The sequence below is a fragment of the Heteronotia binoei genome, chromosome 4 (assembly GCF_032191835.1).
Source record: "Heteronotia binoei isolate CCM8104 ecotype False Entrance Well chromosome 4, APGP_CSIRO_Hbin_v1, whole genome shotgun sequence".
Lineage (NCBI taxonomy): Eukaryota > Metazoa > Chordata > Lepidosauria > Squamata > Gekkonidae > Heteronotia > Heteronotia binoei.
In genome coordinates this window covers 152614531-152626915 of record NC_083226.1, presented here as the reverse complement: position 1 = coordinate 152626915, position 12385 = coordinate 152614531, and positions in this window count along the sequence as shown.

Genomic DNA, 12385 nt, shown 5'->3' with positions numbered 1-12385 from the left:
ACAGAGTAAGAGAGCTTGCTTTGCCAGACTCTCTCAATTGCACAGCAGAGCTACTGAGCCAAGCCTCTCTTCTTTCCATTGGCTGAGGCTCCTCCCCCTCCTCATCCCCTTACTTTGCCCAGTTCCCTCAATCGCAAGGAGAAATACAAAGTGCCTTTAAGACTAACAAAGTTTTATTCAAGGTATGAGCTTTTTGCCTTGCCACAGAAAGACAGTTTGTGTGTGTGTGTTTTGTTGGCTTGTTATGCCAGGGCTCTCCTGGGTGGAAATGGGTTTGCCTCCCCTTTATCATTGTATTCATGCCCACTCAATAAGAAAGCATGTGAACTGTTTAGATGAGGAATAACAGCAAACCAGTGAGGTAGATTAGGCTGAGAGTGTGTGTCCAGATCAAGTTCACCCAGCACATTTCCTTTGAGTTTTTCAGATTTCACATTTTCCTTTGAGTTTCTTTGATTGGGGATTTTGAAGTTAGACTTCCCAGATATTAGGCTGATACCGACCACTATACATGACTGTCTCTCTATTGTTGCACTGCCTCATAGGAGTTGTAGTTATTTCTCTGGAAAAGATTATAGTTGTGTAGACAAACACATAGCCCTCAGTCCAGCCATTTCATGATTTCCCTTGGGTCTTAAGCTCAGAGCTCTGACTGTGAGATTTCTATAATGAATGTCAATAAATCAAAAGGTTTGCAACTTACAGATACACACCTGAACAACACAGCATACTCAAGATTGCTACAGCACAAACATTGTCTCCAGATTTTATGCAATAATTCAAAGCAGGAGGTGTCAGTTATCAGAGACTGTTAAATAAACATCATATTACAAGAGTGCTGATCTTTTAAGCATGTTTTATTTTACGTTTTTTTTTAATGTAATTGTGTTTGACTGTGTTATAACCTTTATATCCGTGCTACCTGGTATTACATTTTATGACATGCATGGCCTGGCCCAACAAGATCTCATTTATGTCAGATCTGGCTCTCATAACAAATGAGTTCAACACTCTGTAAGACTCTCTGATGATTCCTAGAGCAAAGCTATGTCACTTCTAGGATTTCTTTGGAAGTGATGTCAATATGCCATCACAGTGGCATTTTTTTCCTTTCTCCCCTGCTTGGAGTGGTAGCGGGCAACAAGAGTTGCCAGCAAGAAGTCTCCTGCAACAGAGGAAGACCTGGCAACCCAGTTCTGCATTCCAACTCCATCAGGCCCTTTTTTGCAACATCTCTCCAACTTTCTGACCTGGATATAAGGGCTGATAGACCTTTGTACTGTTTATACCTGTCTACCTTAGGGACCGTCTCTCCCCATACATTAGGGTTGCCAAGTGCAATTTAAGAAATATCTGGGGACTTTGGGGGTGGAGCCAAGATCAAGGCTGTGACAAGCATAATTGAACTCCAAAGGAAGTTCTGGCCATCACATTTAAAGGGACGGCACACCTTTTCAATGCCTTCCTTCCATAGGAAATAATGAAGGATAGGGGCACCTTCTTTTGGGGCTCATAGAATTGGACCCCCTGGTCCAATCGGAAACTTGGGGGGTATTTTGGGGAGAGGCACTAGATGCTGTACTGAAAATTTGGTGCCTCTACCTCAAAAAACAGCTCCCCCCAGAGTCCCAGATACCCGCAGATCAATTCTCCATGATTTTCTATGGGAATAAATCTCCATAGGGAATAACAGAGTTCCCAGCAGACATTTCCCTCCCCTCCCCCCGCTTTCTGACGACCCTGAAGTGAGGGGAGGGCCTCCAAACCGGGGGATCCCCTGCCCCCACCTGGGGATTGGCAACCCTACCATACAGTCCCCAGAGGGTACTTAGATCTGGATCACAAAACCTATTAGAAATCCCCGGACCGAGGGAGGCAAGATTGAAGGCTACCAGAGAACGAGCCTTCTCTATTGCGGCCCCCCACTGGTGGAACCAACTCCCAGATGATGTTAGAGCCTTGCGGGACCTTGCCCAATTCAGCAAGGCCTGCAAAACAACATCATTTCGAATGGCCTTCAACTAAAGCACGGAGGTGCTCAACATCATGGTATGGAACTTAGCACCAAAACTGTTGCTTTATAATTGTTCAGTATTTTAAATCGCAATTGTTTAATTTTAACTGATATTATTATAACTGTTTTTTACTGCTTTATGGTTTTACTGTTCAATATATTCAGTGTTGTTAGCCGCCCTGAGCCTGCTTCGGCGGGAGGGCAGGATCTCTCTCTCTCTCGGCTTGACTTCGCGAACGAAGATTTAAGAAGGGTGCAGTAGTCCACGTCTGCTGCAGGCTCGCTGGTGGCTGACAAGACCAATGCGGGACAGGCAGGTCTGGCCACAGTGGCTGCAGGGAAAAGTCTGATTTGGGGTTGGTGCTGTAGCAGTGCGATTCTTCCTCAATCTCCTTTTGTCCTCAAGACCAGCTATGCGTGCGTTCTCAAAGGAAGAGACAGCCTGGTGGATGGTGTGCCTCCATGCTTTGCGATCCAAGGCTAGGTCAGACCACTGGTGATGGTTGATGCGACAGGTGCCAAGGGATTTCTTCAAGGAGTCCTTGTACCTCTTCTTTGGTGCCCCTCTATTTCGATGGCCGGTGGAGAGTTCGCCATACAGAGCAATCTTGGGAAGGCGGTGGTTTTCCATCCTAGAAATATGCCCTGCCAAGCGCAGCTGCGTCTTCAACAGCAGTGCCTCGATGCTTGTAACCTCTGCCCTCTTGAGGACTTCAGTGTTGGTCACAAAGTCACTCCAGTGGATGTTGAGGATGGTGCGAAGGCAGCGCTGATGAAAGCTCTCAAGGAGTCGCAGGTGATGACGGTATAAAACCCACGATTCGGAGCCGTAGATGAGGGTTGTCATCACAACCGCTTTGTAAACATTGATCTTTGTGCCTTTTTTCAGCTGCTTGTTGCTCCACACTCTTTTGTGCAGTCGGCCAAATGCACGGTTTGCCTTTGCCAGCCTGTTGTCAATCTCCTTGTCGATCTTGGCATCTGAGGAGATGATGCACCCCAGGTAGCTGAACTTCTAGACTGTCTTCAGTACTGATTCACCCACAGTGATGCAGGGAGGGTGATAATCTTCCTGGGGTGCAGGCTGGTGGAGAACTTCTGTCTTCTTCAGACTAACTTCTAGGCCGAATAGCTTGGCAGCCTCTGCAAAGCAGGACGTCATATGCTGCAGAGCTGATACCGAGTGGGAGACGAGTGCAGCGTCATCAGCAAACAGTAGCTCTCGGATAAGTTTTTCCATTGTCTTGGAGTGAGCCTTTAGTCGCCTCAGGTTGAACAGGCTGCCATCGGTGCGATAGCAGATGTAGACACCATCGTCATCATCTAGATCTACTGTGGCTTTTTGAAGCATCATGCTAAAGAAGATTGTAAAGAGAGTTGGCGCGAGAACGCAGCCTTGCTTTACACCTGTGCCTATTGGGAAGGGCTCCGAGAGGTCGTTGCAGTGTCTGACTTGGCCTCGCTGGATGATCATGCTGAGGAACCTTGGGGGACATCCTAAACGTTCCAAGATTTGCCACAGGCCTTTCCTGCTAACGGTATCGAAAGCTTTGGTAAGGTCGACAAAAGTCACATATAGACCCTTGTTCTGTTCCCAGCATTTCTCTTGGAGCTGCCTGAGAACAAATACCATATCGGTGGTGCTCCTGTTAGCTCTGAAGCCGCACTGGCTCTCTGGGAGGAGTTCTTCTGCAATGGTGGGCACCAGTCTGTTCAGGAGTATTCTGGCAAGGATTTTGCCTGCGATGGAGAGCAGGGTTATCCCCCGGTAGTTGGAGCAGTCTGACTTTTCCCCTTTGTTCTTGTGTAGAGTGATGATGATTGCATCGCGAAAGTCCTGTGGTAGTTTGCCTTGTTCCCAGCAGGTGACAAGTACTTTGTGAAGTGTGCTATGTAGTACTGTGCCCCCATGCTTCCAGATCTCTGGTGGGATTCCATCAACTCCCGCTGCCTTGCCACTTTTCAGTTGCTTGATGGCTTTAACGGTCTCTTCTAGGGTGGGGATCTCATCCAACTCTGTTTTCACTGGTTGAAGTGGGGTGAGGTGGATTGCTGAATCTTGAACTACGCGGTTGGCACTGAAGAGAACCTGAAAATACTCCGACCACCGGTTCAGTATGGATGCCACGTCTGTGAGGAGCACTTGGCCGTCTGCACTACGCAAGGGACTCTGAGCCTGATATGATGGGCCATATACTGCCTTCAGGGAAAAATAAATAAATAAGTAATTGGTGGAGTTTGACTCTCAAAAGATAATATTCTGGAAAATTTTGTTGGTCTTTAAGGTGCTACTGGACTCTAATTTTGATCTACATATATTACATTACACTGGTTGGTTATTTCCAAGTTCAATTCAAAATACTGTTTCTTACTTTTAAAGTTCTCCACACCTTGGTACCCTCTCTCAATGTGAACCTGTATAGAAGTGGTAATCCTCTAATCAGGGTCACTTGACTGCGCCCTCTCCCAAATGACCACTATTTGATCTCAGACTTTCTTATTAGTAGCTTCCGCATTGTGAGATAGCCTTCTTGAGAGTGTCCAGAAGGCAGGCATAAGTTTTATAAGTTAAGAAAGAGTATAAGAAAGAACTGTTACAGAGGGTGCTTAGTTAGTAGAGTTGTTAGATATTTTCTGGTAGGGACTTGTGTTTTATTTGTGACTAAATAGTTGTGAGTAGGATTAGGCATAGGGCCAGATATAGACCTTTTGGTACCATAGGCGTCTAACTACTTGCACACACACCCCAGCCCCATAGGATAGAATGAAGGGATTGAGTCGCTGCTGTGGCACAATGGTGCAGAAGGGGTGCAAAAACAGGGAGAAATACCTGCTGGCTGCACCTCTAGGAGACTCTGAGAGGCATGTTGGGGGAGCCCAATTCTTCACCCCCAGAAGGCTGGTGCCCTAGGCAGTCGCCTAGTTTGCCTGGTGGCAGGGCCAGCCCTGCACAGACCAGAAAAGCCTGGTTTGGTTCCAAGTTCGTGAACCAGGCAGCCCCGAACTTAACTCCCAAGCAAACCCTTCCTGAACTGAACTGGTTCAAGGTCCCCTGGTGCAGTGTGTATGTCACTTCTGGATGGTATTGGGTGCTGCCCCCAATATGCCTGTGTCATCCAGAAGTGATGCAAGCACAAGTGACAGAAGCAACCTCAGTCCAGGGTTCATAAACAGGCCAAAGTCTGCACTGATCTTTGGGTCTGGTTCAGGTCTATGCCCATCCCCAGTTGTGAGTTCGTGTTTGATTTTGAGCGAACATTGAATTCAGTTCTTTGCAATAGAAAGGTCGCCCCAAATATAAATTAATAAATAGAATTCTAAAAATTGTAATGCTCTAGTTATGTCTATGTAATTAGAAAGGCTGTAGTTATCCTGATCTGTATGTTTAATATATTTTGATTTTAAAAACTACAACACTGCTATTTTTCCAAGTTCTAATCATAAATGACCTGAGGCTAACATCTTGCCAGCTTTATCTCGTTGATCTGAACCATCAAATAACCTGGCTTTTGGTTTGATCTGGCTGCTCCAATTGTTCAGAGTTTCTCACTTGTCTTATTTAATTTGTGCAGGAGGAGACCTCCTATATGGAGTCCCACTTTACCTTTAACTTTGTTCAGAAACTAGTTGGTAAATAAACACTTTACGGCACTCATGAGCAAGAATACCTGGGTGAAAACTTGGTTAAAATGAGGTCCAAAATTAATCATATTGAACCATCCATCCCTGTCTTAAGAGCCCCATGGTGCAGAGTGGTAAAGCTGCAGTACTACAGACGAAGCTCTCTGCTCATGACCTGAGTTCGATCCTGGCGGAAACTGGGTTCAGGTAGCTGGCTCAAGGTTGACTCAGCCTTCCATCCTTCCGAGGTTGGTAAAATGAGTACCCAGCTTGCTGGGTGGGGGGGATGTAGATGACTGGAGAAGGCAAGGAATGGAAAGGAAAGGTCTCCTGTGCAAGCACGAGTCGCTTCCAACTCTGGGATGACGTTGCTTTCACAACGTTTTCACGGCAGACTTTTTACGGGACGGTTTGCCATTGCCTTCCCCAGTCATCTATACTTTTCCCCCAGCAAGCTGGGTACTCATTTTACCGACATCGGAAGGATGGAAGGCTGAGTCAACCTTGAGCCGGCAACCTGAAAACCCAGCTTCCACCGGGGATCGAACTCAGCAGAGCTTAGGATTGCAGTACTGCAGCTTTAACACTCTGCACCACGGAGAGTGCCCATAAAAAGTCTGCCATGAAAACATTGTGAAAGCAATGTTACCCCAGAGTCGGAAACAACTGGTGCTTTACCTTTTTAACCCAGGCTGTCTTGGCTTTGTCTTTGATTCCTTTCTCTCCTCTGTTTCCCATGTTTAGTGTGTGAGCATCATCACACTTCTCTCAGCCTTGCTGATGTATACATAAAAGGGATTCCATTGGCACTATGTGTGATTGTAATTCCTCAGCATCAGTGATTCTGGCTGTCTTGCACTCGATGCTAAGCCCTACCACAAATGGCTTCGGATGGTAAATACACCCTACCCTGTGACTATAATATAGTGGGTTCTATGCATGGCAGAGTCTCGGGATAAGTGATAAGTTCTTTAATAGGAATCACATTGTAAAAGGTTACAATACAAGACTGGTGATGGGGCTCACAGGCCGAACTTATATACACCCCTGGGTTCCCGAGCAAGCAGGTTATTGAGTCATTCAAACCGGCAAGGGCTTGTGATTGGTCCTGGGCTGTGGGGGGTCTGAATCCTACAGCCCTTTGTTCCAAAGTCTCCAAGCTCAGTCCGTATGGCTCCAATGAGCCAGGCGGAAACACCAAAGGCTTCCCTTGAGTCCACATACATAACATCCCTCCCCCCCTTAGTTCGCAAACCCCTGGTGGACATAGTCTTTTAGGTACGCGGGTTTGCGGTGCTTTCGCTTTGAACGCCTGAGCACGGGTTGGCGGTGACATGGCTTCTTCAGGCATTGCTGGCGGAGGCCCTGGTGCCGAGGTGGAATCTGCCGGCTGGACTGGGTCCTCCGAGGTTTCTGGCGCTGATGGTTGGTCCCGTTTGTTCCACTGGTTCTGGCATGGGTGTAGCTGCTGTCTCTTCTGCTTCCTCCAGCTCAGGGGTCGTTTCGCCTCGAGCAGGAGCCGGGGAGGTTGCGTTCTCATCATTTTCCCCGGGTGCCTCTTGCACACGTATTTGATCAATGTGTCACCTTATTGTGAATACCCCCTCTGAGGTGACTTCGTACATGACGGTCCCTAGTACTCAGGATACTTGCGCTGGTATCCATGATGCCCCCCCCAAAGTTTTTGGCAAACACTAAGTCCCCTGTGTCGAACCCCTGGGGGACCAGGACCGCCTCTGGTACCTCTTGCAGGGCAGGCATGCGGTCTGGATGCATGCGATCCAGGAGGGTTGCCATCCGAGAAGAGGTGGAGGCCACTGGCACTACCTCTAGCCATTTGGAGTAGGAGTCCACAATAAGAAAGAATATCTGCACCAAGTTCTGCCAGCACTGTACCAGGGGTCAGGCCTATTTAACTCCTGGCATAGAATTGTGTGGCGTCACGGTCATGTCATTGGTGGAGCAGGATTTGGCTCCTAAGCATCTCCAGCCCCAGTTACACCTTCTATACCTAGAGTTGCCAATTCCAGGTTGGAAAATTCCTGGGGATTTGGGGGTAGAGCCTGGGAAGGGCAGGGTTTGGGGGGGGGCGAACCTCAGTGGGATATAATGGCGTAGTTTCCACCATTCCAAGCAGACGTTTTATCCAGGGGAACTGGTCTCTGTAATCTGGAGATCAGTTGTTATTCTGGAAGATCTCCAGAATATTGGAATGTAGAGGAAGAAGAAGAGTGAAGACTGCAGATTTATACCCTGCCCTTCTCTCTGAATCAGAGACTCAGAGTGGCTAACAATCTCCTATATCTTCTCCCCTCATAACAAACTCCCTGTGAGGTGGGTGGGGCTGAGAGGGCTCTCACAGCAGCTGCCCTTTCAAGGATAACTCCTTCAATAGCTATGGCTGACACAAGGCCATTCCAGCAGGTGCAAGTGGAGGAGTGGGGAATCAAACCTGGTTCTCCCAGATAAGAGTCCACACACTTGACCACTACACCAAACTGGAATGTATCCACATCAGTGCAATGTTACACACCATTGAAAACCCTTGTGTATCTTTCAAAAAATCCTATAGAAGCTGCCCTTTCTATCCCACCCGATAGACCTCAAGCAGTTTGGGATACCAACTAATTCCAATCACAGCCTTTCAAGGTACTGTATAACCCCCATCCAAGACACTCATAGCCCAGATGGCATGGGGTTATACATCTCTAGTCTCATGGCAAGGATTCTTAAACACTCACAGGTGAGTCTTTAGGAGGGGAAATCCACAGAAGGGTACTTTGAACAAATAGGAAATACTGCATGTAAACAGCCAAGAGGGATAACAACTTACCGTATTTTTCGCTCCATAAGACGCACCTGAGCATAAGACGCACCTAGTTTTTAGAGCCGTTTGTGTGAATTTAGAGGCATTTGTGTGAATTTTTTGCAGTATTCGCTCCTTAAGACGCACACACTTTTCCCTCCACTTTTTTTTGGGGGGGGGGGGGGAAGTGAGTCTTATGGTGCAAAAAATACTGTATATTACATGCCTAATACATTCAAAATTTTGCAGGTATCCATCTCAGGACACAAATATCCAACAAAAACCTCCACACTTCCAATGTGGGATACATGGGCACTATACCTCGCACAGATAATCCATTTTTGTACGTTATTCCACCAACCTTCCTCCTTAAACAGTTACTAGCATTATTTATGGATTGATTTACTTCATTTAGGCCCTGCTGTTCTCGCTAACTGGAGGACCAAAGTGTTCTACATTGTTCTGCGACTGGCAATCTTCCATGACAGAGTGGGGATCTGAACCTGGGTCTCCCAGATCCCAGGCAAACACTTTAATTGTTTTGCTGTACCAGCTTTCTGTTAAGCATTAAATGCATCCATGAGAAACAGTAGTGGGAGGGGGCTTGTTGCTATGCCAGCAGCATAGCACTGTGCTGTCAGTGCAATGCTGTATGAGCATAACCCTATCCCTGCAAGCGAGGGACACAGGAAATACACCTACTCTAGTTTGGCATGAGTATGAGCTGTGCGCCTGCTGGCTATACACCCATGATGCTTTGCAGGATCAGAGCCCCATGGAGCAGCTCCACCAGCAGACACGGCTCTACTGTTGCTCCTTACAAGGGATAGGTAAGTGTCTGCTCAATAATTATAGAATGTCTCCCAACAGCAAGGGGGTGGGATTAGCAGGAATGCACAGGAACACAGTTCTGGCTGGCTTGGTGTCAGGGGGTGTGGCCTGATATGCAAATGAGTTCCTGCTGGGCTTTTTCTACAGAAAAGCTCTGTGTGGAAAAATGGTGACATCAGGGGGTGTAGTCTAATATGCAAATGAATTTCTGTTGGGCTTTTTTTAAACCAAAAAAGCCCTGCCCGACAGCATGTGGGACTGCAAGCCACATGCTGCATTTGAACCTGAAAGGCATAGTGCACCTTCCCCACTGTGCTATGCCTTTCTGTACTTTCCTCCTTGCCATGGTATATATTTAAGAAGGATATAGACAAGCTGGAACGGGTCCAGAGGAGGGCAACAAAGATGGTGAGGGGTCTGGAGACCAAGTCCTATGAGGAAAGGTTGAAGGAGCTGGGCATGTTTAGCCTGGAGAGGAGGCGGCTGAGAGGTGATATGATCACCATCTTCGTTCTCAAAGGGCTGTCTTATAGAGGATGGTGTGGAATTGTTTTCTGTGGCCCCGGAAGGTAGGACTAGAACCAGTGGGTTGAAATTAAATCAAAAGAGTTTCCGGCTCAACATTAGGAAGAACTTCCTGACTGTTAGAGCGATTCCTCAGTGGAACAGGCTTCCTTGGGAGGTGATGGGTTCTCCTTCCTTGGAGGTTTTTAAACAGAGGCTAGATGGCCATCTGACAGCAATGAAGATCCTGTGAATTTAGGGGGAAGTGTTTTTGAGTTTCCTGCATTGTGCAGGGGGTTGGACTAGATGACCCTAGAGGTCCCTTCCAACTCTATGATTCTATATATGGCTGGTAGCAGGTAGGGTCTCCATTTGTCTGCCCCAGGGGTATCAGTTACATGCTGTTCTGTGATTGATGACTTGTGGCAGGATCGATATGGACTCCAGTGCAATTGCAATGCTCTTTGCACATTCATTTTGTGTGTGTGTGTATCTGTTACATATTGTCACTCTGCAGAGCAGGCATCAGATACTGACCAGATTTACTAGTAACACATCAGCATTGGCAGCATCCTGATGTTGAGGTCTTAGGACTGAACTGCCCAGAAGGTAGTCATAGGTACCCCAAACAACAGCCCTCTTCCAGCCTTGACCTGGAGGATATGGTATGGATTTTGTACTTTTCTCCCTTTCTCTCAGTACAAGAACTCATGGACACTCAATGAAATTGCTGAGCAATCGGGTTAGAACAGATAAAAGGAAGTACTTCTTCACCCAAAGGGTGATTAACACATGGAATTCATTGCCACAGGAGGTGGTGGTGGCAGCTAAAAGCATAGACAGCTTCAAGAGGGGACTGGATAAACACATGGAGCAGAGATCCATCGGTGGCTATTAGCCACAGGGTAGATGGACTCTCTGTCTGGGGCAGTGATGCTCTGTATTCTTGATGCTTGGAGGGGGACAGCAGTGGGAGGGCTTCTTGTGTCCCGGCCCCACTGTTGGACCTCCTGATGGCACCTGGTTTTTTGGCCAGTGTGTGACATAGTGTTGGACTGGATAGGTCATTGGTCTGATTCAACATGGCTTCTCTTATGTTCTTATGTGGTGCCTAGGCCACATGGACCTCACAGCAAATACAGCAGAGTTCGAGGGGGCTGTCAATGGCTAAGATCTAGCTCAGGGATGGCCAAATTTAAGAGAGCTGCAATACATGAATGTCAGATGTTTGAGAGCCTTAAGGAGGGAGGGAGGAAGGAAAAGCAAATAGGTTGGGGAGGGAGACAGAGGTGGAAAGAAAGTAATTTTAAATGCATTCTCCAAACTGCTGGCCAACAGGGTTATGGGAGCTTCAAGGGCCACACAATATGTGTGAAAGAGCCACATGAGACTCCTTAGCCACAGTTTGGCCACCCCTGATCTAGCTAATGCCCAAATCCCAAGGTGTTGTCTGTCTACACAATCCCTGTGGTTTGCCACAGGAAACATCCTCCATAAGCCCTCCTTGGGTCTTTCACTCCTCCCTTATATGATCAGTATCCAGAAGTCTACCTGCTTTTCCCAAACACGTTCATAAAACTTATTATTAAATCCTGGTGGAGCAAGGCATCTTTAGGCAGAATTTAATAAAGAGACATCCAATTTGGCTAATGATAGGTGTGCTCTACAATATTTGTCTAATAGTGTGTTTAATTTGTCTGTTAATTGTTTAAAGAGTTATGCAACTTGTGCATAGGTAACTCTTGTTCAGAACAATAGGTGCTAAAATACTAAAAAGTGTTTATTTAAGCTTTTTAAAAAATCCTGGATTTCCAGGATAATATAAGAACCCAAATACAATAAGATACAATAAAACCTAACTTTCAGGGATCTTAGATAGCAGCAGGCCTCAGATTCAGCAGGAGCTCATGGAAGGGCAGCTCTTGAACCTTCCTGAGGGTTCCCCTTCTACCTCCGCACCTACCTTGTCCATTCAATAGTAGGTGCAGCTGTATAACAATCCCTGGATTAGGAGAGCGGGCGGGCAGCCAGCCAGCCACCAGGGGCTTTGCCACGCCCCCAGCAGCCCTCATTAATCCCTGGAGAAACCCACACCACACATTCTCCACTTCTTACGTGATTTTGGGTGGTGGGTGGCTTGCTGACTGTGGGGGGGGTGTGTGGCCCAGGATCCTTGTATCTCTAGCTAGCCCAAGCAGGCCTTGCTTGCCTGGGGCTCTCCTTTCTTGCATCAGGTTGCTTTTAGCTGGGGGGAGCATATGCTAATGAGTTATGCTAATGAGCGCCGCCACCTATTTTTCTACAAAACGACCCTTGGGTAGCAGATGTTTGGAAAGAATGGTCTGACATCCAGCGTAGATAATAATGAGCCAGGTGGGGTGACACAGTGTAGATAATTATGAGCCAGGTGACTGACATAGTGGAAGTTAGCATCATGTATTATGAACGACATGTGGGCATGCACTGCTGGCGGCACATTTCCCACCACCTGGCTCTCAAGTGTGGTGGGATCCCCAATCCAGCCACTAAGCCCAGTGTCAAGGGAAATACCTGTGGGTCAGATTTTCATATAGATGGATATTGCTATATAAATTGTGATAATAAAAATC